Source organism: Coregonus lavaretus, assembly GCF_964263955.1.
Source record: "Coregonus lavaretus genome assembly, chromosome: 8".
NCBI classification, from domain to species: Eukaryota; Metazoa; Chordata; class Actinopteri; order Salmoniformes; family Salmonidae; genus Coregonus; species Coregonus lavaretus.
Window position 1 is genome coordinate 20,977,645 of NC_139995.1, and position 26,416 is coordinate 21,004,060.

The window sequence follows — 26,416 nt, forward strand, 5'->3', positions numbered from 1 at the left end:
GGGCTTGAGCAAGGGAGGGAGGGCGAGAGGGAAAAGAGGGGAGTTATTTCTACAGTCAAAGTTGCCCTTTTGCCAGTTATACTGTATTTACTTTGGTGACAATTTCTAGTTACATATGAGTGCTTTCAGAGGGACACAGGACCCAAGGGAGAGAGGGGAACAGGATAGAGAGGAGTGGAGGTGTTTGTTAAGAGTGGTTTCTCTGAGGCAGAGAGAGAAAGAGAAAGAGAGAGGCTGGCTGCAGGTTGTCTGTCAGTTCAGTGCTCCAGGCGGCTGTTCTAACTCTGTGTTATTGGGAGGAGGACCGAGGACACATAAACCATCCCACTTTTATTCCTGTCAGACAGACGCACCAAAGACAGGTCACTCACTCTCTCGCTTTTTGGATCTCTCTCCCATTCTCTCTCTCTGTCACTCTTTCTCTCTTACAGCAACTCCCTAGGGCAGAAGAAGAGCCCACAGTGTGGTTAGAGAAATAAAGAAAGAAAGAAAGAAAGAAAGAAAGAAAGAAAGAAAGAAAGAAAGAAAGAAAGAAAGAAAGAAAGAAAGAAAGAAAGAAAGAAAGAAAGAAAGAAAGAAAGAAAGAAAGAAAGAAAGAAAGAAAGAAAGAAAGAAAGAAAGAAAGAAAGAAAGAGACCGGGACAGCGAGTGAGCGAGAGAGGGAGAGAGAGCCAGAGAGAGAGAGAGAGAGAGAGAGAGAGAGAGAGAGAGAGAGAGAGAGAGAGAGAGAGAGAGAGAGAGAGAGAGAGAGAGAGAGAAAGAGAAAGGGTGAGAGAGAGAGAGAGAGAGAGAGCGAGCGAGAGAGAGAGAGAGAGAGAGAGAGAGAGAAAGAGGGAGAGAGAGAGAGCTCCATCAATCCACCTTATCAGAGCAATGACTGTCTGCTTCACTTACACAGCCCTCCTCAACACACACTAGCAAATGACTAAATTAATATAAAATAACATAAGTGACGTTCATTACTCAAAAAAATAAATAAATAAGAAGCAGTCTAGATCAACTCCTAGATCAAATATTATGTTTGAGGCCAGAGTATACGGGCACTCATTTTTACATTTGACATTTTTGTCATTTAGCAGACGCTCTTATCAAGAGCGATTTACAGTTAGTGAATGCATACATTTTCATACTGCAGGCACTCGATCCAAAATGTTCACTACTGTCATGCAATAAAAAGCCTATCAAGCCAGTTAGGAGAGGAGAGGGAAGGGAGGTCTCCTGAGCTGAAAGGGGAACCTCCCTACCTTCAGGCTATGCTCAAACCGAGCACTCCGTTTTGCCACGGAGGTCAACTACCGCACAGCCCAGTCAAAGCTCTCCTCTGTCCTGGCACCCCAATGGTGGAACCAGTTCCCCCCTAATGCTAGGAAAGCAGAGTCCCAGCCCATCTTCCGAAAACATCTGAAAGCCTACCACTTAAAAGAGTATCTTAAATTAGACATCTCAGTCTTATTCCCCCACCCCCAAAATAAAATACATACAGTTGAAGTCGGAAGTTTACATACGCCTTAGCCAAATACATTTAAACTCAGTTTTTCACAATTCCTGACATTTAATCCTAGTAAAAATTCCCTGTCTTAGGTCAGTTAGGATCACCACTTTATTTTAAGAATGTGAAATGTCAGAATAATAGTAGAGAGAATGATTTATTTAAGCTTTTATTCATTTCATCACTTTCCCAGTGGGTCAGAAGTTTACATACACTCAATTAGTATTTGGTAGCATTGCCTTTAAATTGTTTAACTTGGGTCAAACATTTCGGGTGGTCTTCCACAAGCTTCCCACAATAAGTTGGGTGAATTTTGGCCCATTCCTCCTGACAGAGCTGCTGTAACTGAGTCAGGTTTGTAGGCATCCTTGCTCGCACATGCTTTTTCAGTTCTGCCCACAAATGTTCTATAGGATTGAGGTCAGGGCTTTGTGATGGTCACTACAATACCTTGACTTTGTTGTCCTTAAGCCATTTTGCCACAACTTTGGAAGTATGCTTGGGGTCATTGTCCATTTGGAAGACCCATTTGCGACCAAGCTTTACCTTCCTGACTGATGTCTTGAGATGTTGCTTTAATATATCCACATCATTTTCCTTCCTCATGATGCCATCTATTTTGTGAAGAGCACCAGTCCCTCCTGCAGCAAAGCACCCCCACAGCATGATGCTGCCACCCCCGTGCTTCACGGTTGGGATGGTGTTCTTCGGCTTGCAAGCTCCCCCTTTTTCCTACAAACATAACGATGGTCATTATGGCCAAACAGTTCTATTTTTGTTTAATCAGACCAGAGGACATTTCTCCAAAAAGTACGATCTTTGTCCCCATGTGCAGTTGCAAACCGTGGTCTATCTTTTTTTATGGCGGTTTTGGAGCAGTGGCTTCTTCCTTGCTGAGCGGCCTTTCAGGTTATGTCGATATAGGACTCGTTTTACTGTGGATATATATACTTTTGTACCTGTTTCCTCCAGCATCTTCACAAGGTCCTTTGCTGTTGTTCTGGGATTGATTTGCACTTTTCGCATCAAAGTACGTTCAACTCTAGGAGACAGAACGCATCTTCTTCCTCAGCGGTATGACGGCTGCATGGTCCCATGGTGTTTATACTTGTATACTATTGTTTATACAGATGAACGTGGTACCTTCAGGCGTTTGGAAATTGCTCCCAAGGATGAACCAGACTTGTGGAGGTCTACCATTTTTTTTCTGAGGTCTTGGCTGATTTCTTTTGATTTTCCCATGTCAAGCAAAGAGGCACTGAGTTTGAAGGTAGGCCTTGAAATACATCCACAGGTACACCTCTAATTGACTCAAATTATGTCAATTAGCCTATCAGAAGCTTCTAAAGCCATGACATCATTTTCTGGAATTTCCCAAGCTGTTTAAAGGCACAGTCAACTTAGTGTATGTAAACTTCTGACCCACTGGAATTGTGATACAGTGAATTATATGTGAAATAATCTGTCTGTAAACAATTGTTGGAAAAATTACTTGTGTCATGCACAAAGTAGATGTCCTAACCGACTTGCCAAAACTATAGTTTGTTAACAAGATATTTGTGCAGTGGTTGAAAAACAAGTTTTAATGACTCCAGCCTAAGTGTATGTAAACTTCCGACTTCAACTGTAAATAACACTTGACTTTTCTGATAACGTCTTTATTGAGGAAAATGTACTTAGTACAAATGTGATATATGGTTGTCTCACCTAGCTATCTTAAGATGAATGCTCTAACTGTAAGTCGCTCTGGATAAAAGTGTCTGCTAAATAACTCAAAGTTAATGTAAAATGGAACAGAGGAGTCTGAGTGGAATACTCTTAGTGTGCCATCTAGTGGTGAAGAGAAGCAAAGGTGGTGATGACAGAAAACCATAAAACCACCCAAACTGGGGAACATGCCAAAGTACATAAACAAAAGACCTAAGCAAGGGTTTAATTAAAAGTATTTACCACACACATTTACATAATACTGATTGTGGTGATTTACTGGGCTTTACAATGAAACACTGATCTAAATGGACAACAATCGCAGCTAACAGCCTAGTGCATAGGAATCCAAACTAATTATTCACTACAACATGTATTTAGATTCAAGTAAGTGCTTTCTTTTGGCACAGACAAATCAAAATCACTTTGCTTGCACTGGATTTCTCATTTAGGGCTATTTCATACTGGATCTGTCTGAAACTTAAATCCTACCTCAGCTTTACAAATATAAACAATGTAATAGTTAATTAAGAAACTATACATCAAATATATATATATATTTAAATAAATAAAAATCAGAAAGCTGATGTGCTACCTAACATAATCATGTCAGTTGTGAATCAGTCCTCCACCACTCCCTACTTGTCTAACCCCTCATCCTGGACACAGCCACACTCCCCTCCTGCTGTAACCTGTGAGATCTCTGCTATCAGAAATCACTTATTGAATATACATCATAGAGAGGACCCCAATTAGATGGCCGTGCTGGGGGAGCGCCGCTCGAGCTAAACAAAGTTATCTTGACAGGGTCGCCGAGCAGGATGAGATAGCGAATAGCCGGCTGAGAAAATGAATTACCTTCCTGACACACGTCAAAGCCAATCGCGAGGAGGATCCTAGGCACTCCTCTGCCCCTCTCCCCACACGTTTCATCTGGCCCTTAGTATGCACACAGGCCGGGCACCAGCCTCCAAATGTATTCATTTATTCACAGCCCCTTGGAGAAATCAGAGAGCCTTGTTGTCCTTTTTTCCCTCCCTGTCCAGATGGAATTTGTGTGAATAACATCGGTTTAGTGAGGCAGAAAATAAGTCCAAGCTAGCACAGCGGTAGGGGACTATATTACCCCAAAAGGAGAGAGAAAAACAAGTGTCACCTTCATATATAACTTTTCTTCCCTCTCTCTGTTTCTTTCTCAATCTATTCAAAATGAGAAAGAAAAAAAATATTGTGGAAATAAATGCAACGTGCCTGAATCCATTAGACATTTTCATGCTCTGCAGGTGCAATTAACCAGCAGATAATGAATCAAAGAGCGGGAGGGATGGAGCAGAGCGGGCGCTCCATTACAAAGGTGAGCCTTCATCAAGGGGACTAGTTCAATGTTCAATCTCTGCTTTCTTTCTCCTCATTTTGTTTTGCATTTATAACATCTCTAATTACTTGAATTAATCAAGCGATTCCAACACATGGAACTGGTCTCAGTTAAGTAATTGTGCAAAATGAAACAGAGAAAAACCCAATAGCTAAGTGTTTCCATCCACTCCCCTCTCTGCCCAGGGGGATTTAGAAAGCTTTCAGAGCAATAATGGGAGAAAATACAACCGTCTTTTATCATGAATTAATCAATTCTGAATAGTCCCATTTTACAAGTATAGTACCTGACATGTTATGGTGGTACAGGCTGCATACATACAAGCATACTGGTACACCTGCCAAAAAAACGATCAAGAGGAGTCCATGATCCTGCCAATGATGTGTGATAGAGGCTAATGCAACGAGAACGCATTGATGTACTTTTGTTCAATTCAGTGTAAAAGGGAAGGTGTGTCTGGTAGAACAGACCTACCTCTCTGAGTACCGTACTCCTGTAGCCCCTGTACAAGCCTCTAACACCCTGCACAGAGACAAAATAGGTGTTATATCTAGTTAGGACACACGCACACACACAAACACAGTCTGGATATACACACATGCATGAAACACATGGAGAGAACGGAAAAACAAATGTGCTAGTGTTGATGGGTCATGGTGTAGACCTACCTGTTCTCTGAGGGTGGCCAGCAGCACCTGGTAGGTGTTGGAGGACAGCATGGCCTGAGTCCTCTGTTTCACCACCTCAGTAGGCACCCTGATCAGGCATGGCACCAAGGGGAGGAACATAAGACATTACAACACCCAGAACAGATCATACACACACAAACACACAAACACAGAGACACACGTAAAGAACAGTTATATTCATAAGACAACAGATGAGAAATACAATTGTTATCTATTCCCCTGCACTGTATGTAGCCTATGTTTGATTTAGATAAAGATAAAACTGTAAAACATTAAGCTACCAGACAGCAAAGGTGCCATGCAGGAAATGAACTATGTAGAGCAATTACAGTGCGAGTAGACTACCTGGTGTTTGTTTTAGTGTAGGCCTGCTGCTCCTGTGAACCAATTGAATGACCCAGCCCTGGCCTGTGTGACTGACAAACCAACTCTTAATCACATGACACCTGAGCAGCAGGTAAATAGGTCACTGTCACCGCCTCATTTCCCATCTGTGTCCCTCACTGCAAAACACACACACCCCTCCGGCCCACCACCCCTCATACCTCCAGATACAAATGCCAACACAGCCCCCATATGTCAACAGAAATATGGAGTGCAAACAACTTCTCAAAATGGACATGAATATTTATGGTTGATGCCTCCTGCTCGGTTAAGGCTGGGCTCATCTGATTGATTTCCCATTAATGCTGCATGGGGCGGAAATACCAGGGAGCACCGGTAACGGGAAGCAATCTCCCAGACTGAGGGAGGTGAGGAGCCCCCCGCACCGCACGCCTGACTCCCCCGGGTGTGAGACGGCTGTCGTTACCATCACTGCGGCAATCTCACTCCGCAGAGGGAAATGTGGCACTGAGGTGGCAGTGACACCCTGGAGATTACTGATAGGCTGGTAGGACATCTTCAACTCTCAGCCCTGTCAGCCCTCTCTGGTCTAGGGCAGGGTCTACCCGGGATAGAGCCCAGGGGCACCTTGGGACACATCCCTGCTCTTCTGCCCTCATCGTGGCACACTGACTGTGGGCACACACACACACTTACTGCTGCTCTATATTCCACCTTCCCACTCCACCCCTCTGCTAGAGCAGGTCATTACATGTAATGTATGTATAGACTAGACATTGGGGATGGAGAGTAGAGAGAGGGTGAACACCGGAGACTGAGAGATGGAGAATTCAGTTTGTCTGGGAACAGCCAGTCATTTTACTGTTCATGTGTGAATGAATTGAGACCAGCAGTTGCCAATTTGTGTAAGGCGATTTTCAAGGTCAACCAAGTATGTGAGACCAGCATGTGGTGAAGGTGGGTATGATGTTATTCTAACAGGTCCTGGTGAACTAACTATTTCACTTCATCTGAATCTTAGATTGAGGTTAGATGGATAATGCTTCTGACTCTGAAATGTTATATCAAACAAGACACAAACCAACAAACCCTTGTTCCAGAACCAGGAACAACCTAGGTGAGAGAGAGAGCTACCCTCCTGTAGGTTTTCACTCCAACCCCAGTTGTAACTAACCTGGTTCAACCTGATTCAACCAGCTAATTATTAGAATTGGGTGTGCTAGATTAGGTTTGGAGTGAAAATCTACAGGATGGTAGCTCTCCAGGAACATGGTTGGAGAGCCCTGGTCTACAGTATGCAGAGGGCAGTTTCTCTGTTCTCCCTGCAAAGCATGGTGCAACAGTGCCACCAAGTGGTGAAACAGAGCACCAGCCACAATCTGTCTGCTATCCAACCTGACAGGATCCATTTCCAAGATTTCATTTACTCTCCCTTTGGCTGGGTTAACATTTATCATACATTGTACATCATGTTTCTCCCACGTAATTCTCCAAAGGATCAGAATTATGCTGCTAAATGGATAGAAAAGTGTCTATGACAAGTAATTCCTGACTTAATTGAATCGGGGGTTGGGAATGGTGGCGTGCGCTCTCTCACATCAGTTTACGGGAGGCTGCGGAATGAGACAGAGATTATTCCAAATCAATTAGGGACACTGTTTATTTGGGAGTAATTTAAGGACTGCTACGGGGAAAGATGGGGAGAGGAGGAGAGGGTGAGTGCACTGAGCAGACCATTTCAGAGGATGGTTTTGTGAAAGCACTATCTGAGACCAGACTCATGAGTGATGGGGGAGGGACAGGGGGCGGCAGATTTAGGTGTCCCCCACTGGATTGTCTGGGACTGGGTTGTTACCTCACGTTTAGAGGGAGGGGTGTGGGCTTGTGACAGACATGTGTTCCCCCTCCCCACCTCACCCTCAAACTGGCTTGGTAGGCTAATGGTATGATAAATCCACTGCCAGCATCTTTTACATTCCCGGCGCCATTTATCTTTATTTACAAGCAATTTGGAGTGTGTGGCCTTAATTAGAGGCAGCGTGTGATCGGAACCCATGTTTCCTCTGGCCTCCCTGCCTGCCTCCCTGCCTTACTGGCTGCCTGCCTGCCTGCCTGCCTGCCTGGCTGATATTGTAAATCCTAATGATGACTGCTTTCATTTCCACTCCGTCGCCAAACAACAACAGAGCCCATACTCAATCACAGGGAAAAGGCTGCGGAAGGAACAAGGGAAATTAACGCAGTCTCACAGCACCAATCAGCATGCAGGCAAATTAATCCAGGATTCAAGTCGTTACCTCCCTCTATCCCCTCATTTCTTCCTCTATCTCTCCAACTCACGGCCAGTCAATCCCCTGCCCACTGTCTTGTGGCCAGTCAGAATGACTGAAACACTCCACAAAGAGCCACAGGTAGAAGAACAGAGGGCTTAGACAATGGGAATGGGCAAGGCTCCATACAGCAGATAAGAACACTTTGATTCATTTGTAATTCAACGTTTTTGGCATTGCCACTTCTAAAAGAAGTTCCTCAACCTCACAGAGAGAGAACTGGCTAGAAAGCAAAAGCGCTGAGTCCACACATATGGAGCAGCCTCAGGCGTGAGCAGAGAGAGACAGGCTCAATGTGATGTTGGATGAAATAACAAACAGATGGAATAACTAAACAGGCCCATCTAAAAGGTACATTTTGCAGCACTGGGGATCTTGCAGTAAACACAGACCGAAACAGTGACCATCTGGCCTGTGAAAGATATACAGTGCATTCGGAAAGTATTCAGACCCCTTGACTTTTTCCACATTTTGTTACTTTACAGCCTTATTATAAAATTGATTAAATAAAACAATTTACTCATCAATCTACACACAATACCCACAACATGTTTTTGCTTTGTCATTATGGGGTATTGTGTGTAGAATGATGAGGATAAAAAAAAAAAAATCAATTTTAAAATAAGGCTGTAACGTAACAAAATGTGGAGAAAATCAAGGGGTCTGAATACTTTCCGAATGCACTGTAAGTACAGTGCCTTCAGAAAGTATTCACACCCCTTGACTTTTTCCACATTTTGTTGTGTTACAAAGTGGGATTAAAATGGATTGAATTGTACTTTTTCCCCCCACACAAAATACTCTGTAATGTCAACGTGAAAGAATATATATTTTTTTATTAATGAAAAATAAAAAACAATATATCTTGATTAGATAAGTATTCAACCCCTGAGTCAATACATGTTAGAATCTACTTTGACACCGTTTCAGCTGTGAGTCTTTCTGGGTAAGTCTTTGCACACCTGGATTGTACAATATTTGCACATTATTCTTGTTGATCATTGCCAGTCAGCCATTTTCAAGTCTTGCCATAGATATTCAAGCCGATTTAAGTCAAAATGTAACTAGGCCACTCAGGAACATTCAATGTTGTCTTGGTAAGCAACTCCAATGTATATTTGGCCTTTGTGTTTTAGGTTATTGTCCTGCTGAAAGGTGAATTTTTCTCCCAGTATCTGAACCAGGTTTTCCTTTAGGATTTTGCCTGTGCTTAACTCTATTCCATGTATTTAATCCTAAAAAACTCCCTAGTCCTTGCTGATGACAAATATACCCATAACATGATGCAGCCACCACCATGCTTTAAAATATAAAGAGTGGTACTCAGTGATGGTGTTGTGTTGGATTTGCCCTAAACATAACGCTTTCTTTACCACATTTTCTTTGCAGTTTTACTTTAGTGCCTTATTGCAAAATTTGAATATTTTTATTCTGTACAGGCTTCCTTCTTTTCACTATGACAATTAGGTTAGTATTGTGGAGTAACTACAATGCTGTTGATCCATCCTTAGTTTTATCCTATCACAGCCAATAAACTCTGTAACTGTTTTAAAGTCACCATTGGCCTCATGGTGAAATCCCTAAGTGGTTTCCTTCCTATCCGGCAACTGAGTTAGGAAGGACGCCTGTATCTCTGTAGTGACGGTGTATTGATACACCATCCAAAGTGTAATTAATAACTTCACCATGCTCAAAAGGATATTCAATGTTTGCTTTTTATTTTTACCCATCTACCAATAGGTGCCCTTCTTTGCGAGGCAATGGAAAACCTCCCTGGTCTTTGTGGTTGAATCTGTGTTTGAAATTTACTGCTAGACTGAGGGACATTACAGAGAATTGTATGTGTGGGGAACAGAGATGAGGTAGTAATTCATGTTAAAGACTATATGCACACAGAGTGAGACCATGCAACTTTTTAAACAAATTTCTCTCCTGAATTTATTTAGGCTTGACATAACAAAGGGGTTGAATACTTATTAACTCAAGACATTTCAGCTTTTCATTTTTTATTAATTGGTAAAAATTTCAAAAAACATATTTCCACTTGAACATTATGGGGTATTGTGTGTAGGCCAGTGACACAAAATCACAATTTAATAAAAATTGTATTCAGGCTGTAACACAACCAAATGTGGAAAAAGTCAAGGGGTGTGAATACTTTCTGAAGGCACTGTAGTTCAATAGTTCATAAAGGGAAGCTTATCTTCTTCCATACTCTCACTTTAGCTGTCCCCAAACACACATTTCAGTCGAATTTTCATAAGACCATCACTGGCAATCAGCACACACAGTCTGTCTCCCCTGAAGTTATTTCAGAATCAGGAAGACAACCAATACAACATTCCGGAGCATCCCTGATCACCTCAGTCGCCCAGCAGTGCTTCCCACAGGAAGTCAGAATTCTATCAGAACATCCAGCTTAGCCCATCTCCTTCGGGTAGTAATACCTGTGCCTGCATAAATAACTACATTTCGGCTCTGAAATCCTGCAGATCTGTTTTCTTTTGAACCTGTGAGGAGGCTCCTGCCTCCTGGGAGCAGTCCTGCAGAAACACATCAGTAAGAGACGACACTGGGCAATTTCTACACAGGACGACCAACAGGAACAGGCTGGGTAGTCATATTACATATGGCTGAGCCAATCTCCCTCTGACACCACGCATTTTGATCATACGTCCAATTTGAAACACAACTCCATTGGATGCTAGGTGAGGCGGGGTGAGAAGTGGTGAGGAGGGAGGGTGAGAGGGTGAGGAAGAGGAGGGAGAGATGAGGGCAATGCGTTACAAAGTTGTAGTTAAAGACGGCCAATAAATCACAGGCTCTTCTCTTCTGGGAGGTGATGCATGGATTATTCCAGGCCGTGCCAAGTTAAGTGGCAGCCAGATGCCAGTACCACCCCGTCCCGCCCCCCTTGCATGTCACACTGTATTTTCCAGTACATCCTCCAGGAGACAGGGTTTATAAATGCAAGTAAGCCGCTCCCTCCGCTTGACAAATGAGCTTTCAGGGCATGTGTCGGGTGAATGGGAATGAAGATAAATCTGATATAATGGCTCGATAACAACCTGCTAGCCCCTGACAGACACCATCAGCTCCACCATTCTTTATGGGAAGGACAGTCACGCTGCAATCACTAAAACAATGGACCTGGAGCTTCTCCTCTCCCCCTCTCACATTCTCTCCTCCTTTCTGTCTTTGACTGTTTCTTTCTTTGCTTCCTACTACAAGAAGGCCTAGTGTGTAGAGTGTTTGTGGTAATTCGGAAAGAAACACCCGTGTTTGCCCCATGATGATGTAGATCGCAAAACTTGAACTACAGAACAATCTTCTGTGGCAAATCGTGATTATCCCTGACAAAACTTTAATTCTGATTGTGTCAAATTAGGCATTTAATCACAGAGTGAATATTATTCACATTGTGAGGTTAGAGGCTCATCATTGCTTTACACCTGTGCAGAGTCCAAAATGTTTCAACCTGAACACAAAAATTGAGTCCCCTTGGGTTTGACTGCGACCAAATGACACCTAATTTCCGGCGTTTGTGAAAGGTCCCGTGGTCAGGCCATACCTGCGGCCAGCTGCTCACAGAGAATCAGCGAGAAGGAGGGAGGGAGGAAGAGAGAGCCAAAGAGACAATGAAAGAGAGTGAAAGAGAGAAAGAGAAAATGCAAGAAACTGGCATCTGTGCCTGCCTGACACCAGGCAGGAGTAAAGGAAGGTTAAGGTAATGTGGATAAGAACATAATGGCATTCTGCTGTGCTGTGGTGACGAGGCGGGCCTGCTTTGTATTCACACACTGCAGGTAGAGAGAGACACAGAAGATGGGCAGAGATGGGGCCTGATGACCTGTCACTCTGTGTGTGTGTGTGTGTGTGTGTGTGTGTGTGTGTGTGTGTGTGTGTGTGTGTGTGTGTGTGTGTGTGTGTGTGTGTGTGTGTGTGTGTGTGTGTGTGTGTGTGTGTGTGTGCATGTGTGTGTGCGTGTGTGTATGTGCGTGCGTGCTTGTGTGTGGACATGTTTAACTATACTTGTGGCGACCAGAAGTCAAGCCTCGACACACCCATAACTTGTTTATTCATGAAAACCCAGCCCTTTCACGCCAAGGCCAGCAAGAGCACCGATAATTGTGATAGTGAAAGAAAAAATATTCCTGACACACCACTGAACCTATAGCGCTACCGCCTGGCTTAGATTTAACATTAAAGTAGAGCCCATAGCGACCTATTTTTGGGTGGTTTGTAGGTGTGGAGTTATTATAGTGGGTTAGTGGGCTAGAATAATAGTCTAGAGCATACTATAGCATCATAAGCAATAGAATGTGTTTCTAAGCTCTCAAAATGTTTTAGTTTGAATATTCTAAAAAATTTCAGTTTGAAATGTTGAAGCCTGCATTTCGTGATTTAAATGAATTTGTTTATGAAGTATAAATGGCAACGAAAAGCTGTGATGAAGCAATCTATGTTTAGTCAGTCTGCACATTTCAATGTTGGGTTGGTGTTTGTAGCTGAAACGGATCAAGAGCAGTGGTGAATCCAAAATGTGCCTTTGAAATCTATGGAGCTTTTATGCAAATGTTAATGGTTATAGTTCAAAAAGTACAAATATCATCAATCTTTTGACAAACAGTCTAAATTGAGTCAGTCTGCACATATCACTGTTGGGTTGGTGTTTGTAGCTGAGACAGAATTATATGTTTATTTTTTTATTTCTCCAAATGGTTTTCTTATGCACAATGCACAGTGTACATAATTAACTGGTCAGTTTCTGACAGAATATATTCCAAGTGGTCAAACTCCTCTAACTACATTATTAGCCTACTGACTGTGTCTACTGTATGTTTGGTGAACACAAAGAACTTGGATTGCGATGTTACAAAAATGGAAATATAACAAAACAAGGAGAGAAACTAGACAGGGCAGCCGAAGGTCATGATCTGGTTGAGAAACTCCTCGATACCTAGACAGACTTCTCTGTAGTCTCTGGACTGGCAGTCTGATTATGAGGGCCAGTAATCTATCCATGTCTGTTATCCTAGGTCATACTTGTACTGCAGCAGTCCGTCATCACCTACTCCGTGACTCAACTTTCTTCTGCATACTGCAGCGCTCTTCAGCACACATACACACGTCTCAGAGAGACAGTCTGCTCGGGGTACCACCCTCCCTCTGTAGGTGGTAGAACTTCACACAGTCCTTCTGGTTGTAGTACTCGTATACAGAGACGGCAGCTGGCTTTAGAACTCCCATGTCCTGTACTCTGTGGATCTTAAAGGATGTTTTGTCTGCTAGCTTATGGGACACCTAATCCAGATATAGGATGAGAGAGCCTCTTTCAGACAGAACTCTGCCCATTTCAAACTTCTCTATGTAGCGCTCCCTCCTCTCTGACAACTTTTTCAGATCGTCTGCGTCTACAATGAAGCCTGTCAGCAAGCCGATGTCCAGGACAGAAACGGTTGCATCTCTCTCCGAGTTAAGATAAACCATCTGAATAGTGAGCGTGAACGACTCCTTGGCATCCTCGTGGCTTGTTTTGTCCATCTTAGTGAGGGTGACAGAGAGGTCAAAGCTTTCACAGTTACTGTCCTTCTCCTCTGGCAGGGCATGGTACAGCTTCACCACCGACACAGTTACTGTCCTTCTCCTCTGGCAGGGCATGGTACAGCTTCACCACCGACACAGTTACTGTCCTTCTCCTCTGGCAGGGCATGGTACAGCTTCACCACCGACACAGTTACTGTCCTTCTCCTCTGGCAGGGCATGGTACAGCTTCACCACCGACACAGTTACTGTCCTTCTCCTCTGGCAGGGCATGGTACAGCTTCACCACCGACACAGTCGCCTCACCATTTCTTGAGGCTTTTGCTGTCAAGTTCTTGTCTATGGAGTTGACCTTGTCTTTATGAGTGAGGATCTGGTTCTTGTTGTTGATGGACCACTTTGTATCTGATGTCCTATCGGCCACCTCTATGTGGATGTTCAGGTCAATGTCCTTTAGGTCCTTCACGTTGCTCCAATACTCAGCCACAGCCTGGAACACCATAATGGTGGACTGTGTGGATCCGTATCCCCCTCCCACCTTGTTCTGCTTGTTGAGCCACCTGACGATGGGCCGGCCTCTTCGAAGGCCTTCATCTTGACCAAGGCCAGCAGAGCATACGACGTGGCATCCAGTGTGTACTGATTACCATCAAGGACTGGCCAGTGGTCCAGCTGTGGAGATGCGAACTTCAGTAGGGTCTCCTTGTTGAGTTTTCCTGCATTGGCCAGAGCATAGGAGGACATAGCTACAGCATAGGGGTTATTTAGGGTGGGCAGATGCCTCTCCAGGTACGTTACTGCCTTAATCATACTGCCTGGTAGGCTGTTGACAGACTGCTCACACAGTGAGCTTGCCTCTTGCATGGCGATGAGAATGAAGGCTGTCATTGAGGTGTCACTGTCCGAACCCCTCACGTTACCCGTCATCTCTGCATGAATGACCAGAGCAAACTCACTGAAGATGCTGTCAGGCTGTTGTGTGTGCAGGATCAGCCACTTGACTGCACTACAGAGCACTTGCTCCTGAACACTGATCAGAGTACTGGACATGGCAAACACCTTCACTACATACACTGTCAGCCAGGTGGTTCTCTTTATGCTGACCCAGGCAGCGCAGGAGCCATCGTCTTTACGGCATGCCAGCTCACGTTAATAACCTATGTTGATGTACTTAATGGCTGTGTTTCATTTGTCCAAGCCAATATCCTCCCACTTTTTGGTGTTGTCCAGGTAGTGTGTAGCAATGACAGGCAGGGTCATGTAGATCATGTTCTCTTCCCCACCCCCGACTGGCTGAACTATCAGATTGCCCAGTGAGTCTCCACTGACGGCCTGCTCCACCAGCACACTGATCTGCTCTCCACCTCACACTGATCACTGTGGTTTCCTTCTTGACCAGCACTCCCTCAGCCACTACGCGCAGGTCCCTCTTCAGCCCGTCGCCATTGTTGTAGGAGTTTTTCACAGAAGCCTTGACCTCGATGGAGTGCATGCCTAGCTTCATAGGGATGATGACATAAGGGACGACCCGGCTGGACATGGGGTTCATGTTCACTTCCTGACTGTAATTACCCTTCTTGCTAGCTGAGCTGCACACCTCACCATTTTCCATCAGCTCCACACGCACAGTGATGGGGTCTTTGCAGTAATTGTGGAGGATAGCTTTGACCTCCAGCTGTTCATTGCGGACGGCAGAGTAGGGCAGCTTGAGGTCATTGAAGAATCCTGTGAGTTTTAGACAGGCTGATGGCTGTTTTCTGCCAGGTTGTGATGGAATCCGAAGGGAAGCTGTAATTTATCACAGATGTGGTCTTGCAGTGCTTGTCATGGGCTGGTCATTCAGTAAGTATGACGTCCTTCCACATAAAGCTCTCAGGGAACACACATATAAATCAAAAGTCTTCAGAACGCACACTGCGTCGGAGCAGCAGTGCTTCGTGTTTGAAACAGTCCTTCTTGGAGGCCATCTCGTTACTGGCCATAGTAGTGATGACGTCACTGATTGTCACCACTCGTCTACCTGTCACTATCAGGACAGCTGGGGTCTGTTCTGATCCTAGTCCATTTAACGGTGTCCATCTCAAATACCAGACCAGCATCGTAGAACACCTCCACACTGTCTGCTCCTCCTTCAGCTGTACAGCCTGTATCATGCTTTTCTATTGTGTCCCAGATCTTGGTATGTGTAATATGGTGTTTGTTGTTGTGTATGTAGACTCCCTTGTCTACAGCCACCAGTTGTACTCTAGCTCCCGGGTCTCCAGTGATGGTCAGACTGAAAGCCCTACGAGGCATATCGGACGCATTGGGCCTGGTCGACGTCACTTTCAGCGAGTGTATGCATGAGACCTTTACGTCAACCCAGACAGAGTCTGCCACCAGGTCAGATTTTCCGACGTGGTGGTAAGCTACAATATGGAACGACGGAAACATCTCCTTGCCCTGTCTCTTGAATCTGGCCGCTTTCACCAGCTGAACTCTGCTCAGGAACATGTACAGTACCAGTCAAAGGTTTGGACACACCTACTCATTCTAGGGTTTTTCTTAATTTTTACTATTTTCTAAATTGTAGAATAATAGTGCAGACATCAAAACTATGAAATAACACATATGGAATCATGTAGTAACCAAAAAGTGTTAAACAAATCAAAATATATTTTATATTTGAGATTCTTCAAAGTAGCCATCCTTTGCCTTGATGACAGCTTTGCACACTCTTGGCATTCTCTCAACCAGCTTCATGAGGTAGACACCTGGAATGCATTTCAATTAACAGGTGTGCCTTGTTAAAAGTTAATTTGTGAAATTTCTTTCCTTCTTAATGCGTTTGAGCCAATCAGTTGTGTTGTGACAAGGTATGTCACGTTCGTTTAAGGAAGGGTCAGACCAAAGCGCAGCGTGAAATGCGTACATGTTTATTTAAATGATAAACACACGACAAAACAACAAACCAACAAAACGTGAAGTCCTAAGGCTACACACAAAACAAGCCTACACACGGAACAAGATCCCACAACTAATGCATGCCAACAGGCTGCCTACGTATGATCCCCAATCAAAGACAACGAGCGACAGCTGCCTCTGATTGGGAACCACACCTGCCAACATAGATCTACACATACTAGATATTACACATAGATATACACAACATAGAATATCCATACCCTGACTCAACATATAAGAGTCCCCTGAGTCAGGGCATGACAGTACCCCCCCCCCCCCCCCCCCCCCCCCAAAGGTGTGGACTCCGACCGCACAACCTTTACATAACAGGGTAGGGGCCGGGTGGGCATTCTGCCTCGGAGGCGGACGACCACATGCTCTCCGCCTCCCTATTGCACCCCTGGTCTGGTCTGGACCTCAGCGCGCTGCTTCCCCTCTAATTCCACCCACGATACTCCAAGCCCTGTCTGGACCCTGGTGTGGGAGACCCCAAACCTGGAGAGGGGCTGACGTCTGGGTCTGTACTGGAGCCGCTGACCGGAGCTGGACTGGGCACTGGTGGAGCGGACTGCTCAGGCTCCGGACTGGAGCCGCTGACCGGAGCTGGACTGGGCACCGGTGGCTTGGTGCGAGGAGCAGGAACGGGCCGGGCCGGACTGGCGACACGCACCACTGGCTTGGTGCGAGGAGCAGGAACAGGCCAGGCCGGACTGGGAACACGCACCACTGACTTGGTGCGAGGAGCAGGAACGGGTCGGGCCGGACTGGCGACACGCACCACTGGCTTGGTGCAAGGAGCAGGAACAGGCCGGGCCGGACTGGGAACACGCACCACTGGCTTGGTGCGAGGAGCAGGAACGGGCCGGGCCGGACTGGGAACACGCACCACGGGCTTGGTGCGAGGAACAGGAACGGGCCGGGCTGGACTGGGAACACGCACCACTGGCTTGGTGCGAGGAACAGGAACGGGCCGGACCGGACTGTGGAGGCGGACTGGAGGTCTGGAGTGGAGAGCTGGCACAACCCGTCCTGGCTGGCTGCCCACTTTCACACGACATGTGCGGGGCGCGGGCACTAAACGCACTGGGCTGTGCATGCGCACTGGCGATACAGTGCGTTTCTCCGCATACCTGGGTTCCTCTATTAACCCCCGCTCCTTATATTGCCTAACCAGCTCCTCTCTCCGTGCCTCTACTTCCTCCTTTTCCCTATGAGCCTCCTGCAGTGCCTCCTCGTGACTGGATCCCACCTGCTCTATTCTAGCTATCAGCCCCTGTAATATGGTGGCCTCCTCTCTTACCCTGCCGATCCGATCCTTCTCTCTCTCTCGGCACTCCTCCTCCAGTGAGGACTCCTCCGGGAGCCCCCACGAGTTAGGGAACAGAAACTCATCGTCGTCATCATCCTCCGACTCCTCAGTATAATACTGTTCCCACTCTTCTTCCCATGGTCGTAGGGACTCAATCTGGAAACCCACCGGGTGCAGTGGTCGGGGCTCTTCTCTCTCGCTCCCCGACCACCCCTTTAGCCCCCCCCCCCCCCCCCCCATTTTTTTTTTATTGGGGCTGCTTCTCAGGCTTCCTCCTCAGCCGGCTTCTGTGTTGCCGTTGCTCCTCTCCTGCCTGGGCTTCCTTCTTCGCCCAGGGTCCTTTTCCTGCAAATATGTCCTCCCAAGACCAAATCTTCCCCACCTGTGTCCAGGGTGTTCGGTCCTCCTGGGCATGCTGCTTGGTCCGTGTTTGGTGGGATCTTCTGTCACGTTCGTTTAAGGACGGGTCAGACCAAGGCGCAGCGTGAAATGCGTACATGTTTATTTAAATGATAAACACACGACAAAACAACAAACCAACGAAACGTGAAGTCCTAAGGCTACACACAAAACAAGCCTACACACGGAACAAGATCCCACAACTAATGCATGCCAACAGGCTGCCTACGTATGATCCCCAATCAAAGACAACGAGCGACAGCTGCCTCTGATTGGGAACCACACCGGCCAACATAGATCTACACATACTAGATATTACACATAGATATACACAACATAGAATATCCACACCCTGACTCAACATATAAGAGTCCCCTGAGTCAGGGCGTGACAAGGTAGGGGTGGTATACAGAAGATAGCCCTATTTGGTAAAATACCAAGTCCACTACTAAAGGACACCAATGGACATTAGACCGGTGGAAATCATGGTTTTGATGTCTTCACTATTATTCTACAATGCAGAAAATAGTAGAAATAAAGAAAAACCCTTGAATGAGTAGGTGTGTCCAAACTTTTGACTGGTACTGTATGTAAAGTCATGGTTATATATGGGGAGGCATCCAAGGTTCAGGTTGATCCTAATGGTGTCTCCTATCTTCAGCTTATTAGAGTCAACATGGAGGAAGTTCTTGGTGGAAGTCCTGTAGGGGAAAGCCTTCATGTTGGCCTCAGCCTGTCTGGTGGGGAGGATAGCCGGGTCCTTGGTCTTCAAAAGATTGGCAGCACGGTGGCCAATGCTACGGTGTTGAGTGTAACCTTGGCAAAGCCGTCGGCCCTGGTCACCCCTTTAGCATTATCTGGAGTCACCTCGATCTCCACTCTACTGGCTGGAGAGTTGTCAGGATTTGTAATATAAACCGAGACGTCAAAGGATGGTGGTGTGGATGGTATGGATCTGGATCCCTCTTTTCTCTGCCTCCCCCATCTCACCCCCTCTCTCTGTTAACACGCTGACTGATACGTAGATGGACTGACCAGTTGATGGATGTCTATGAAAGTCTGTGTAATGTGGTATTTGTTCAGACGACACACTCTTTTACCTTTTCTGATCTCTACCCTCTGCCGAGAGCCGGGGAAGCTCATCTTCTTGTTCTCTCTTGTGATGACCCCAAACACCACATAGCCTGTCACCTCCTTACCATATACAGTATATACCTGTTAGTGATGTCAACTGTCAGATCTTTGTCGTCGATTTAGAAGAAGGCTTTAGCTGGGGTCAGACTAACCTCAAAGCCGTCCAGAACATACTCCTTGACCTCAAAGTCAGATGAGAAGGTCTTCTGAGGAGTGCTCTGGAACCTTGTGACCACGTGCCATTTCCCGAAGCTGACAACTTCAGAGAGGTGGAACTTTCCAGAACTGATTCACTTGTCTGGGTTGATGATCTCCCTGAAGATGGTGATGTTGTCAGGAGTCATGATCTCCACAGAGACAGCGATCTCTTTGTTCTTGGCGACTTCCTTGTCCTCAATGATCTCCCTTGTCAGAGGCTCCAGGCCAGGAGTTATACAGAACACTGTTGTAGACGACGCTGGCTGGTGTGTAAATGGTCTTGTCAGTCTGGATGAAGGTGTATCCAGACTGGAAGAAGACCAGGACAACTTTCTCCAGGATGTGGTCAGGGAACAGGGCCTGCAGGACCACATACTGCTTCTGCTTGGAGTCATACACAAAGTGGTCCCCCTCTGGGATGAACAGTTTTGTCAGAGCCTGGAAGTTGTTTGCTCCTTTCAGAACTATTCATTTGGAGGCCAGAAGTTTGTTCTGGGTAGGATGGTTCTTCACCATGAACTTTACGTTCAGGGGATCTCCTGTATGGTCCTGAGACTCCACAAAGATGTTCTCATTACTGCCCACATGCAGCAGGTTAGGAGCTGACAACACATGTAGTGCAGCTGCATCAGAGAAGGTAGGTAAGGAGAGGGCCACAGCCAGAGTGGCCAGACACAGCAAGTTGCCAACCCACATCTCCACCACTGATTCTGGGTCTGTTATATTGCCTTCACCCTCCTACCATGGATTTGATCATGTTCCTCTGTGGGGGAGCTCCAGGGGTGACTCCCCCCATGGGCTGCGTTACTTCCCAGCAGTAAAGTTGGTAAACCAGCCGCCTTGAAAATAATAGTTGAAAAGCCCACTCCAAGCAAAGCAACCAGCACAAAATCAGAGATGTACTGGAACTGTGAAACTACTGTGATTTACAGTGGGGAAAAAAAGTATTTAGTCAGCCACCAATTGTGCAAGTTCTCCCACTTAAAAAGATGAGAGAGGCCTCAACTATGACAGACTAATTGAGAAAAAGAAATCCAGAAAATCACATTGTAGGATTTTTAATTAATTTATTTGCAAATTATGGTGGAAAATAAGTATTTGGTCACCTACAAACAAGCAAGATTTCTGGCTCTCACAGACCTGTAACGTCTTCTTTAAGTGGCTCCTCTGTCCTCCACTCGTTACCTGTATTAATGGCACCTGTTTGAACTTGTTATCAGTATAAAAGACACCTGTCCACAACCTCAAACAGTCACACTCCAAACTCCACTATGGCCAAGACCAAAGAGCTGTCAAAGGACACCAGAAACAAAATTGTAGACCTGCACCAGGCTGGGAAGACTGAATCATCTGCAATAGGTAAGCAGCTTGGTTTGAAGAAATCAACTGTGGGAGCAATTATTAGGAGATGGAAGACATACAAGACCACTGATAATCTCCCTCGATCTGGGGCTCCACGCAAGATCTCACCCCGTGGGGTCAAAATGATCACAAGAACGGTGAGCAAAAATCCCAGAACCACACGGGGGGACCTAGTGAATGACCTGCAGAGAGCTAGGACCAAAGTAACAAAGCCTACCATCAGTAACACACTACGCCGCCAGGGACTCAAATCCTGCAGTGCCAGACGTGTCCCCCTGCTTAAGCCAGTACATGTCCAGGCCCGTCTGAAGTTTGCTAGAGTGCATTTGGATGATCCAGAAGAGGATTGGGAGAATGTCATATGGTCAGATGAAACCAAAATAAAACTTTTTGGTAAAAACTCAACTCGTCGTGTTTGGAGGACAAAGAATGCTGAGTTGCATCCAAATAACACCATACCTTATGTGAAGCATGGGGATGGAAACATCATGCTTTGGGGCTGTTTTTCTGCAAAGGGACCAGGACGACTGATCCGTGTAAAGGAAAGAATGAATGGGGCCATGTATCATGAGATTTTGAGTGAAAACCTCCTTCCATCAGCAAGGGCATTGAAGATGAAACGTGGCTGGGTCTTTCAGCATGACAATGATCCCAAACACACCACCTGGGCAACGAAGGATTGGCTTCATAAGAAGCATTTCAAGGTCCTGGAGTGGCCTAGCCAGTCTCCAGATCTCAACCCCATAGAAAATCTTTGGAGGGAGTTGAAAGTCCGTGTTGCCCAGCGACAGACCCAAAACATCACTGCTCTAGAGGAGATCTGCATAGAGGAATGAGCTAAAATACCAGCAACAGTGTGTGAAAACCTTGTGAAGACTTACAGAAAACGTTTGACCTGTGTCATTGCCAACAAAGGGTATATAACAAAGTATTGAGAAACTTTTGTTATTGACCAAATACTTATTTTCCACCATAATTTGCAAATAAATTCATTAAAAATCCTACAATGTGATTTTCTGGATTTTTTCTTCTCATTTTCTCTGTCATAGTTGACGTGTACCTATGATGAAAATTATAGGCCTCTCATCTTTTTAAGTGGGAGAACTTGCACAATTGGTGGCTGACTAAATACTTTTTTCCCCCACTGTATATTAAACCACAGAAACAAAAAACTTAAAGGTCCAATGCAGATGTTTCTATCTCAATAAAAAATAATTTCTGGGTAACAATTAAGTAGCCTACCTTAATGGACCTAATTTACCCCCTGGGGAGGCCAAAACTCCATCCCACCAAAATTTCAAACAGCTCTTACACTAAAAGGGCATTATCATAATTTTCACAATTTCACAGTATTATTCCAACCTCATAATGTGGAAATATACACTGCTCAAAAAAATAAAGGGAACACTTAAACAACACATCCTAGATCTGAATGAATGAAATAATCTTATTAAATACTTTTTTCTTTACATAGTTGAATGTGCTGACAACAAAATCACACAAACATTATCAATGGAAATCAAATGTATCAAACCATGGAGGTCTGGATTTGGAGTCACCCTCAAAATTAAAGTGGAAAACCACACTACAGGCTGATCCAACTTTGATGTAATGTCCTTAAAACAAGTCAAAATGAGGCTCAGTAGTGTGTGTGGCCTCCACGTCCCTGTATGACCTCCTTACAACGCCTGGGCATGCTCCTGATGAGGTGGCGGATGGTCTCCTGAGGGATCTCCTCCCAGACCTGGAATAAAGCATCCGCCAACTCCTGGACAGTCTGTGGTGCAACGTGGCGTTGGTGGATGGAGCGAGACATGATGTCCCAGATGTGCTCAATTGGATTCAGGTCTGGGGAACGGGCGGGCCAGTCCATAGCATCAATGCCTTACTCTTGCAGGAACTTTTGACACACTCCAGCCACATGAGGTCTAGCATTGTCTTGCATTAGGAGGAACCCAGGGCCAACCGCACCAGCATATGGTCTCACAAGGGGTCTGAGGATCTCATCTCGGTACCTAATGGCAGTCAGGCTACCTCTGGCGATCACATGGAGGGTTGTGCGGCCCCCCAAAGAAATGCCACCCCACACCATGACTGACCCACCGCCAAACCGGTCATGCTGGAGGATGTTGCAGGCAGCAGAACGTTCTCCACGGCGTCTCCAGACTGCTTTCATCTGTGAAGAGCACAGGGCGCCAGTGGCGAATTTGCCAATCTTGGTGTTCTCTGGCAAATGCCAAACGTCCTGCACGGTGTTGGGCTGTAAGCACAACCCCCACCTGTGGACGTCGGGCCCTCATACCACCCTCATGGAGTCTATTTCTGACCGTTTGAGCAGACACATGCACATTTGTGGCCTGCTGGAGGTCATTTTGCAGGGCTCTGGCAGTGCTCCTCCTGCTGCTCCTTGCATAAAGGCGGAGGTAGCAGTCCTGCTGCTGGGTTGTTGCCCTCCTACAGCCTCCTCCACGTCTCCTGATGTACTGGCCTGTCTCCTGGTAGCACCTCCATGCTCTGGACACTACGCTGACAGACACAGCAAACCTTCTTGCCACAGCTCGCATTGATGTGCCATCCTGGATGGTAGACTCCGTCTCATGCTACCACTAGAGTTAAAGCACCGCCAGCATTCAAAAGTGACCAAAACATCAGCCAGGAAGCATAGGAACTGAGAAGTGGTCTGTGGTCACCACCTGCAGAACCACTTCTTTATTGGGGGTGTCTTGCTAATTTTTTTATTGTCAATCAGTGTTGCTTCCTAAGTGGACAGTTTGATTTCACAGAAGTGTGATTGACTTGGAGTTACATTGTGTTGTTTAAGTGTTCCCTTTATTTTTTTGAGCAGTGTATATCAAACAGGAAAATCTAGTTTTTGACTGCACAGGGCCTTTAAATAAGTAAAATGGCAAAAGATAATGAATGTAAAGTATTAATTAGGAAATGGACTTTGATGTGCTATTAAAGCCTAAGCTAACTAACGCCTTCAGCTGTGTACAGAGCTGGTTTCAAGACAGGTCAGCAGCTCATGATGCAGTCACTGTCAAAACAAACAACTGAAATAAACAAAATAGCAAAATAATCATGAATGTATAGTATTAATTAGGTAATGGACTTTGACGTGCTATTAAAGCCTAAGCTAACTAATGCCTTCAGTTCAGTACAGAGCTGGTTTCAAGACAGGTCAGCAGCTCATGATACAGTCACTGTCAAAACAACAGCTAAACCCTAAACGCCATGGAGAACTCAGTGTACTTTATCTCACAATGAGTCAATGTGTGTCAACACAACATCAACACCTCATTAGAATAAAGAACTCATTGTATCTCACTGTATGACCAATAAGGTGACACATACAGTACCAGTCAAAAGTATGGACACACCTACTCATTCAAGGATTTTTCTTAATTTTTACTATTTTCTACATTGTAGAATAATAGTGAAGACATCAAAACTATGAAATAACACATATGGAATCATGTAGTAAAAATACATGTTATATTTGAGATTCTTCAAAGTAGCCATCCTTTGTCTTGATGAAAGATTTGCACACTCTTGGCATTCTCTCAACCAACTTCATGAGGTAGTCACCTGGAATGCATTTCAATTAACAGGTGTGCCTTGTTAAAAGTTAATTTGTGGAATTTCTTTCCTTCTTAATGCGTTTGAGCCAATCAGTTGTGTTGTGACAAGGTAGGGGTGGTATACAGAAGATAGCCCTATTTGGTAAAAGACCAAGTCCATATTATGGCAAGAACAGCTCAAATAAGCAAAGACAGTCCATCATTACTTTAAGACATGACATTTCAAGACCTTTGAAAGTTTCTTCAAGTGCAGTCGCAAAAACCATCAAACACTATGATGAAACTGGCTCTCATGAGGACCGCCACAGGAAAGGAAGACCCAGAGTTACCTCTGCTGCAGAGGATACATTCATTAGAGTTAACTGCACCACAGATTGAAGCCCAAATAAATGCTTTACAGAGTTCAAGTAACATACACATCTCAACATCAACTGTTCAGAGGAGACTGCGTGAATCAGGCCTTCATGGTCGATTTGCTGCAAAGAAACCACTACTAACGGACACCAATAAGAAACTTGCTTGGGCCAAGAAACACGAGTAATGGACATTAGACCGGTGGAAATCTGACTGGTCTGATGAGTCAAAATTTGAGATTTTGGGTTCCAACCGATGTGTCTTTGTGAGACGCAGAGTAGGTGAACAGATGATCTCCGCATGTGTGGTTCCCACCGTGAAGCATGGAGGAGGAGGTGTGATGGTGTGGGGGTGCTTTGGTGGTGACACTGTCTGTGATTTATTTAGAATTCAAGGCACACTTAACCAGCATGGCTACCACAGCATTCTGCAGCAATACGCCATCCCATCTGGTTTGCGCTTAGTGGGACTATCATTTGTTTTTCAACAGGACAATGACCCAACACACCTCCAGGCTGTATAAGGGCTATTTGACCAAGAAGGAGAGTGATGGAGTGCTGCATCAGATAACCTGGCCTCCACAATCACCCAACCTCAACCCAATTAAGAAGGTTTGGGATGAGTTGGACCGCAGAGTGAAGCAAAAGCAGCCAACAAGTGCTCAGCACATGTGGGAACTCTTTCAAGACTGATGGAAAAGCATTCCTCATGAAGCTGGTTGAGAGAATGCCAAGAGTGTACAAAGCTGTCATCAAGGCAAAGGGTGGCTATTTGAAGAATCTCAAATCTCAAATATATTTTGATTTTTTTAACACTTTTTTGGTTACTACATGATTCCATATGTGTTATTTCATAGTTTGATGTCTTCACTATTATTCTACAATGTAGATAATAGTACAAATAAAGAGAAACCCTTGAATGAGTAGGTGTGTCCAAACTTTTGACTGGTATTGTATATTGGGAGACAGAGTGGAATGGGAGGGCCATTGGTCATCGTAGGGCCAGCAGCTGACCTCTCAGGTAGGAAGGTCAGTACGGGCCAGGGGTAAGGGTTAGTCAAGGGTCAGACAGCATTACCATGGCGGGTCCTTTCTGCAAGATGTCACACCACAACAGTCAGTGCATCACACTCTCACACACACTCTCACTCACACACACACTCACACACTCACGCACAGCCTCAGTCAGAAGTATATGGATTTATTTCTTAAAGAATCTTCTTACCATGGTTTTGCCACGAAAGTGTGCAAGCAGTGGTTGCAATCAACTAACGTTAGCTGAAAACAAGCCAAATCATTGTACATACAATTGAAGTCGGAAGTTTACATACACCTTAGCCAAATACATTTAAACTCAGTTTTTCACAATTCCTGACATTTAATCCTAGTAACAATTCCCTGTCTTAGGTCAGTTAGGATCACCACTTTATTTTAAGAATGTGAAATGTTAGAATAATAGTAGAAAGAATTATTTATTTCAGCTTTTATTTCTTTCATCACATTCCCAGTGGGTCAGAAGTTTACATACACTCAATTAGTATTTGGGAGCATTGCCTTTAAAATGTTTAACTTGGGTCAAACGTTTCGGGTAGCCTTCCACAAGCTTCCCACAATAAGTTGGGTGAATTTTGGCCCATTCCTCCTGACAGAGCTGGTGT

The 26,416-nt window shown here is 45.1% G+C and overlaps 2 pseudogenes across 2 annotated transcripts in view; both read right to left on the reverse strand.

Annotated features, from left to right (window-relative positions):
• LOC311133964 (mitochondrial S-adenosylmethionine carrier protein-like) overlaps positions 1–26,416 on the reverse strand; it is an 86,058-nt pseudogene that overhangs the window by 28,507 nt on the left and 31,135 nt on the right. Inside the window, exons 3-4 of the transcript in view lie at positions 5,240–5,344; positions 5,046–5,093 (exon numbers count right to left, since the gene is read on the reverse strand). The product of the transcript in view is annotated as a mitochondrial S-adenosylmethionine carrier protein-like (transcript). The remainder of the gene's footprint in view (positions 1–5,045; positions 5,094–5,239; positions 5,345–26,416) is intronic.
• On the reverse strand, positions 13,003–20,158 carry LOC311133397 (complement C3-like; annotated as a pseudogene). The gene is made up of 4 exons: positions 18,716–20,158; positions 15,395–15,971; positions 13,775–15,204; positions 13,003–13,566 (listed from the first exon to the last, which is right to left on the reverse strand). The product of its transcript is annotated as a complement C3-like (transcript).